This window comes from Etheostoma spectabile, unplaced genomic scaffold (assembly GCF_008692095.1).
Source record: "Etheostoma spectabile isolate EspeVRDwgs_2016 unplaced genomic scaffold, UIUC_Espe_1.0 scaffold00001614, whole genome shotgun sequence".
In the NCBI taxonomy this organism is placed as follows: domain Eukaryota; kingdom Metazoa; phylum Chordata; class Actinopteri; order Perciformes; family Percidae; genus Etheostoma; species Etheostoma spectabile.
This window is the reverse complement of record NW_022602782.1, coordinates 177,470-185,944: the sequence shown is the minus strand read 5'-3', so window position 1 is coordinate 185,944 and position 8,475 is coordinate 177,470. Positions and strand designations below refer to the sequence as shown.

Genomic DNA, 8,475 nt, shown 5'->3' with positions numbered 1-8,475 from the left:
AAAAAACCAATCTGCATACAGCAATGGAAAATGTCCAATTAGTAGCTGTACATGGCTTTATCATTAACACATTTGAAATTCCTGTCACTCAAATCCAGTTCTATATTACTCAGTTTAAACATGAACAAAACACACTGTAACATACCACCTCAAATATGACTTAAGACACGTGAATAATGCTACATTTACAGGTTTAAGCTAACCAAAAGGTAACTGGACTCATTAAAACTGTATAGCTACAAATAGCACGGCAAAAGACATGCAAACACCCTTATGCTTGCTCTAGGCCTCAAAATATTAGCCCTTTAGAGCAACCTTGTAGCGGAATAAAAATGCATGGATTCACGTTGCGCCGTCTTATTTTCAACAACGCACATGTACAAGAAGGCTCCACAAACTTGTAATGGCGGCTTTGCAAAGATAACATATCAATCATCTCCGACTGGTTTTTTTTTCTTAAGTTATAACATAACAGGAACAGCAAAGTAACATAAAATGCACAGAATATATAATTATAAAAGTAGCTTATCTCTCTGCTCTTTTAATGAACTTAAGGCAGCATGCTAGCATGTAGTTAACTTTCAGTCTCCCTCACCGGAGATTCTAAAACTTCTTTCCAAAGGAAATGAAAGTGTGAACGGCAGTTCACAATATCTAAGGCTTCTTGCCACTTTTACTAGCTCTATATTGCGACAAGAGAAAAAAAAAGAAAGAAGAAGACGTTGATCTTCTTCAGCCGCGCAACATTGAGCGGTTCAGCCTATAAGCATTGAGCAGCGCCATCTAGGGGAACGGAGGATTACAGCAATTACAGTACTTTGGCCCTGTGCATTTTAGATGGTAATAATAATGGTTTAAAAAAGGGCCCCTAAACCCCCTCCCCCCCCACCAAAGTGTTTCTACAAGTTGAGGGAAAACACTGTATAAAAAGTTGGTGAGTATCTATGTTTGAATTCAAAGACCATCTTCCAAAGATCTCTGTGCAGCAGAATTTGGTGCCAGCTTCGGTAAAAATCTAAAATTTTTAGGCTTATGTAAAATAAATTATACCTGGAAAGGCGATGTACATGGGTGTGTGGAAACACAAGAGTCACAGGAGATGCCATTTGGCAGTTCCCGCTTCAGGCAAACACGTCACTACAGCACAACTTCTCTCTTTAGCAGCAGGCCTGGCCTCTCTCCTGCAGCCAGACTGAGACTAAGGCCTAATCCCATTTCTTCCCCTTACCCCTACCCCTTGGCCCTACCCCTACCCTTGGCCCTCAAAATCAAGGGATTAGGCCTAGGGCTGAAAACATACCCCTACGAATTGGGACACCACTTGGTTGTGGGTTACGTCACAAAGCATCGCCGCTAGCTGGCTGCTACGTCACCAGAGGCGACAAGCGTTTGTCACAAGCTTCCAAGATGCGTCTGCGAACGTGTGTATGTCGATTGCGTGGGTCTTAGTAATTTTCTGCGATTGTCTGCAACAACTCGAAGAAATCAAGCAAGGAGGAGAGGAAGAAGTCTACGACGTTTGAAAATTCTGGCGGATCAGCTGATGGTATGTATGGATTAGCTACAAAACAACAACAACCTTAGGTTGTATTAACGTTAGCCGGAACACAGTAGCAAGCTGAGCTGGACTCGCGTATATTACATGGACGTGCATTATATTGTAACACGAACCTCATGACTATCTATGTGTACAAGTATTATTTAGGCGACGTTATTTACCGGTCCAGCCAGTGCTTTGTTCTTGGCGGGGAGACGATCTGTTTTTATTTGGGGGGAAGAAGTAACTGTAGCCACTAGCTAGCTTTGTGCTTTGTTGTGGGGAATGTCAGACGTTATTTAGTCGATTTTTGTTTTCCTGCTATGTGCTTTGGGCAACTATAATCACGACGTGTTCTATGGGGGGGGGGGGGCTACTATGTGCTTTGTTCTTCTGAAAAGGGAAACTTTTTTCCAACTCAATGCTGTGAAATTGTTTTTCTTTTCCAGACTGGTGCTCCAACTACATACTGTGCCATAAACCCCAACATGCCTATACTGCGCATGTGGTTCAATGTTGAGACTGAGCTGAGGCAGGATTTCCGCCTCACCAGAAGAGCAATGCACAGCTTGCAGAGGCTTTTGCAAAGGGAGCAGGACCACGGCTGGGGTATTGAGCTTGAAGTACTCATATACACCTATTGGCTGGCACATGGACTCTCCTATCGAGTGGTGGCCCGTGTCTTTAATGTACCAAAGGCTACAGTTCACGCATCATCCACAGAGTGGCCCAGAGCATATGGGACAATCTAAGGAGAGCAATCTACTTCCCTCAAACAGCGGACCTGCCTGCAGTTGGTCAGGGATTTGTCAACATTTCAGGAACCCCTGCATTCCACAATGTGGTTGGAGCAATTGATTGCAGCCACATAAGGATAAAACCACCACAGCGTCACAGATTAGACTACTTGAATTACAAAGGCTTTTACTCTGTCAACATGCAGGCAATATGTGACTCAAATGGCAGGTTTCTGGACATTTTTGTGGGGTATCCGGGGTCTGTCCATGACACACGAATAATGAAAAACAGCAGTTTTTATACCACAAGACGGTATCCCCCAACGGGCTACATCCTTCTGGGTGATGGTGGGTATCCCTGTTTGGAAACTCCGATTTGCCTCATCACCCCATTCAAGGAGCCAGTGCAAGGACAAGTACAGCAGCGATTCAATTACTATCAGTCAAGGGGGCGCAGCATAATTGAAAGAGCGTTTGGCATGATGAAGACCAGATGGAGGTCAACACTTTTCAAAGCTTTGGAGGTGAAGCCCACGTTTGCACCACAGGTAATTGCTTCATGTGCCTTTTTGCACAATGTGTGCATGGACAATGGTGACACACTGGTCCAGATGAAGACATTTTAATAGATGACGCCCAACCTCCCCGTGAAGAAATGGCTTACAATGAAACCTCTGGGAATGTCAAAAGAAACAGACTGGCGGCCCTAGTTTCAGTTGGTGTGCAAGACCCATGATCATGACCAGTGTATATGTATTTTACAGATCTATGTTCATGCATGTATTTTTACTACTTAGATCTGTTTGCATATGTTTGTATACACACATCATGGTGTTTTTATATGTTTCACTTAGCATGGTGTTGAATGTCATACTACCTTTTTCTGGCATTAAACAATGATTTGATTTGAAGCTCAGTTGAGTCTGGTGTCTACTTTCAAAATGGAAGTGAAATACTTTAGTTATTTGTTGAAGGCTTGGTATTTGTTGTGTGGTCATGTCCCTTTGGGCATTTATGAATGACTCATGATTTGAATTACTGTAATAACACATTGAATAGATTTGGATGAGATGTGCAAAGAATACTTTATTCAGAATAAAATTATGTAACAGGAATTTACAAAAAATTAACAGTGTATATTGTTGATTTTAAATATTTATAATATATAAATGTAGTGCAACTGTTATGATATATTTAAATATGAGGTAGATCTGTCAAAGGAACTATAACTTGTCAACTAATTTCTCAAAGAGAGACAAGAATCGCTCAGTCATGGCCTCGTTCTTCGCCTCGCTCTCCTCGTGGCGCCTCTGTTCCCTGTTGGACTCCTCGGTCAGGAAATCCAGGATAGGATTTCTCTTCCTTTTCTTCCCTGGGGAGGGACTTGGCAGTGGGGAACTGCTGGCTGCAGAGCTGCAGGATGGGGATGAGGGCTCCTCAATCGCCTAAAGGAACAAAATAATATTGATTTACATTCCACAAATGAACAATTTGTACACACACACGAGAGAGAAAGACAGCAATACAATAACATGTTAACATTCTGCGATTCGGAAATTTCAGAACACAAGATGTACTGCATAACATACCATGAGGTTTGGCGTACGCTCATCCAGAAATGATGCCACCACCACAGGAGGGTCGATTGAAGGCCTGGCACCCAACACCTCGTGCATATCTTCGTAAAACTGCCACGTTGCAGCGGTCACTTCCCCACTGTCTGTGCCGGACCCTGTTTTAGGAGTGAGGGACACACAACACACTACAATGAAGCCTACAACCATACAGTATGCATTCATTGCATTCTATTGTTTTGAGAGCAAAGATGTAGTTGTTATTTTTCTTTAACTGGACACCACATACCTTGTATTTTTGCTTCAGGTTTTCCCACTTTTTGGAAGCTTTTTGGCCTGTTACCTTTTCAAACAACCCCATGTCTTTCATCAGTTTCCTGCGTCATAAACAACAAAATGTACATGTACATTTACAGGAATGAATAACAAATGATGACAATGCAGTAACAGTTCCAATACAATAATGAATTGCTACAACAAACGCATGACTCACTCCCATTGTTGCTTTGCGGCGTATTTTGACCTCAGAAATAGATGTTCGTTCTGTGACCGAAAAGTGATGAGCTTCCTGATTTCCTCTGGCGTCCCTGTGTGATACAGCACGGTAAATGTACAGAAAATCAACAATATATATACTTTGTGTTTCACCTTCCCTACAACAAAGCACATAGCTAGCAGCTGGCTAACGTCTCCCCCCCACCAACAAAGCACATGGCTAAAAAGTGCATCTCTCCCCCAGGACAAAGCACATGGCAGGGCTGGACTGGAACAAAAAATACTACTATTATATACTTGGCACAACATTCGATGTGAATGCAATGCACAGCATGTATCAAAATATCATAAGCAGTAGTGTACTATGTTAAGCAATGCTTGCATTATCAGCACGCTATTGATTTTTAACAACGTGGAAATTAAGAACGAATGTATCATGAACCGTTAATAATGCATGCAAATATGCGATGTATACAGTCAATTCTAGGCAGACAAATGCGGAACTGTTGTGCAAATCAACGTTAGCGTTAGCGATTAGCGTTAGCGCAAGCTACCGATTTAAAAAAAGTTTCAGTTAGGAACATGGTTGCAAGTACACATGCACAGGACTGCATAGACCACAAAACAAAACTGTCGTAACTTCTTAATCAATTATTTAAACCAAAAGTACTTACATTTATGTGTCTCTCTGGTCGATGCGGCAGCCATCGTTGATGTGTGTTTCTAGTGAGGTCGCGTCGACACTAGATTTCAAGGGCTATACAGCCCTTGATCGATCCCCTACCCCTAGCTCGTAATACGTATTGGACCGACACTAGATCCCGCGTGAACGCGCAAAAGCTAGGGATAGGGCCAAGGGGTAGGGGTAAGGGGAAGAAATGGGATTAGGCCTAAATCTAAGTCACGGGATTCCCTATGAGATTACAGGCCTCCCAAATTGCACAGCGTGACATGCAAGTGACAGTTAAATGATGGCACCCAGACAATTCTCACCTCTCATCTTTATTAGAGCCAGTACAAAACCTTTCAAAACTATTCAAATGTATACTTGTAATGGTTGCCCATGTCCATCTTTGATAGAGGCTACATTATATGTGGGGAACATGCAGTAGTGTATTGTTGTTTTTCCCATGTTGATAAAGTATGTAGCCTAGTTATCAGTGGCCAGGATTGGTATCACGTGTATGGTCTGGTGTTGGTGTATTATTTCCTTTTATTTTGAAATGTTTTTCTAATGCATACCTCTATATAATGATACTGGGTTGTGACGTGAAGGAGAAGGCTGATCGATTGGGCGAGAGAAGGACGGAGAGAAGCGGTCGGGTTCAGAGGGCGCAGCGTGGCAGTTTTTCCAGGAGATCCCAGCCTCCGGATCAAATACATTTTCGGTGGATTACAAACTGGGATTACTCCTTGGTACTACGGCGGCGACCCTGGTGCTGAGCGGACCGTGGCGAGGTTGCGTGAGTTGTCCGTGCGGACAGTTATTAACTGCGGCTTCTTGCCACGCTTCTCCGGCCATGTTTTGTTTTGTTTTGTTTGTTTGTTTGCTACCTGGATCCGGACTATTTAAGTTTATTGAATGACATTGGTTTTGTTGGGACGTTGGGTGTTTGGGGGAAAAGTGTTTAAATGTGTGGGTCACTTTTAAGTGCGTTGACGTGTATGTACGGAGGGGGTGTGTCCGATGTGTAATAAGTTGTGTCATTAATACACGCAGTTAAACTTACAATCTATGGTCTACTTTTTAAATAGCCTGGTTATTGAGCCGGCCTAAAGGCATTTAGGGTGTTGGTAGTGTTGGGGGGGGGGTTTATCAGGTGGTTGTGTATTTAAAATAGGGAAAACAAGGTTATAGCCGATTGATATCAGGGATCCGCCCATTACCTTAATTTTAAGCGTTGTACCTTTCCTTTGCCGAGTGAGTTTGGGAATTGTTACATACTGTGCTGGCCAATCCTGGGGCTCCTTCCCACTACTGATCTTACTACACCAGAACCAACCTATACAGTATATATATATATATATATATATGGACTGCAATAGAGCTGTTTGGAGCAGTTTGTGAACAGTGGTTTCTGATGGAAATAAGACATTTAAGCCCATTCTGATGTATGATTTTAAAATTAAAGGGTTACATGTCCAATTAAAGCTATATTTGAAATATGTTTCATGTTATGCTTGGGGTCCGGCTGGCCGTGAGTATTTGTTTTGTTTTCTATTTTTCTGAGTTTGCTATCGGCCTACCCTGTTTTTTCCCTGCTGTCTTGTCTCTCACTCCCCCTCCTGGTGACGCCAGCTGACAATCCACACGTGAGTTCCATCCACAGTCACCTGCTCCCGCCGCCCACACCTGCCTGCCATCTCCAATTAACGGCAGTACATCCACCCCAGCTCTCCATCCACTCCTCGCTTGATCGGTGCTTCGTTCACCTGGTGAAACTTGTAACAAGCCTCTCGCTCGTGTTGAACATTTAAATCCCTGTGTTACTAGTTACTTACTTCTTTTGTTTTCTCTCCCCCCAGTCATCACTGTTAACATGTTATTTCCCCTCTACACTGTTCACTACGGCAGAAGGTTTTCCCAGTGTGTGCAGGTTGGCGCATGCGTGGAGTTGTGTAGTTGGTTGTGCGGTTTATGGTGGACACGTGTGTCCAAGCTAGCTGTGCACTGAATAAAAGTATGAACTGAATAAACGTCGTGTTTATTAGCAGTAACATTGGTAGCAGAGGATGGTTATAAGATGGCAGCTAGTTATAAAGTTCCGCCGAAGTTTGATGAAGCCAGACCATACGAGTGTTGGAAAAATGAAGTCAGTATCTGGACGAGGGTTACCGACCTCGACAAGACGAAACAAGCCCTTGCTGTTGCCTTGGGACTTGAGGGGAGAGCTCGTGAAACAGCGATGGGAATACCCGCTGAAGAGTTGGACAGTGAAGACGGTATGAAAACGTTGTTAGCTAAACTGGACGACGTGTTCTTAAAGGAAGAAAAGGACCGCGCATATGAAGCCTATTCTTATTTTGATGGCATAACGAAAGAGAGTTCCGTTTCTATGACGGACTACATAATTGACTTCGAACAACAATACAACCGGATGAAAAAGTATAATATGACGCTTCCTGATGCTATACTGGCTTTTAAGCTGTTAGACACGGCCTGTCTCGACGAGAAAAGCAGACAACTGGCACTGACGGCTTGCACGGAGTTGAAGTTCTCCTCCATGAAGTCGGCTCTAAAAAGGATCTTCGGAGGAAAAACGACAGGTTCATTAAACGGAATACAAATGAACCAGGACGTGGCGTTTTTCACAGAACAAAGACCACAAGGAAGAGGAAAACGGAACACAACATGGCAAAGTGGACAACTAAGGCAGCCATTACGGGGACTAATCCACTGGATAAGTTTGGTAAGAGATCCAGATGTGCTATTTGCCAATGCACGTTTCATTGGGCTAAAGACTGTCCTCACAAGAAAACTGAACAAGTAAGAATAACTGAAGATGCAAATGTAGAGGAATGTAACATTACATTGTTTACAAAGGCCTCCATGTCAGATGCTGAGATATTTATGACTGAATCATTGGGATCTGCGATTATTGACACTGACTGTACCCGTACTGTGTGGGGGGAGAAATGGCTGGAAAGCTATCTTGATGACCTCACCCAAGATCAAGTGAACAAATTGATGCAAACAGAAACTCCCAGTTGCAGACCATTTCGGTTCGGAGATGGCAATCTGGTGTATTCCACAAGAAAGGTTAAACTACCAGCTAAAATAGGACTAACAAAATGCCACATTGAAACTGAAGTTGTCAAGGTTGACATTCCACTTCTGCTGAGTAAAACATCCCTTAAGAAGGCAGGGACCATTTTGGACATGGAAAAGGACAGTGCAGTGATGTTCAAGCAATCCATACCTCTTGAATTCACTAGCTCTGGACATTACTGTGTTGACATCAGAGACAGTGAAACTAGAGAAGGTTCAACTGAAGAAGAAGTTCTAACAGTAACAGAAAATATGTCCCCAGATGAGAAACACAAAGTCCTTCTGAAGCTCCATAAACAGTTTGGTCACGCGTCTGCAGACAGACTACAGAGGCTCATTCGCAGTTCAGGGAACAAGGACAAA

General features: G+C 43.1%; 1 long non-coding RNA gene across 1 annotated transcript; it reads right to left on the bottom strand.

Moving 5' to 3' along the window:
* Positions 1–3,646: 3,646 nt before the first annotated feature.
* LOC116675189 (uncharacterized) lies at positions 3,647–4,170 on the bottom strand. The gene is made up of 2 exons (XR_004328316.1): positions 4,138–4,170; positions 3,647–3,719 (listed from the first exon to the last, which is right to left on the bottom strand). It is a non-coding gene; the product is annotated as an uncharacterized LOC116675189 (long non-coding RNA).
* Positions 4,171–8,475: the final 4,305 nt, after the last annotated feature.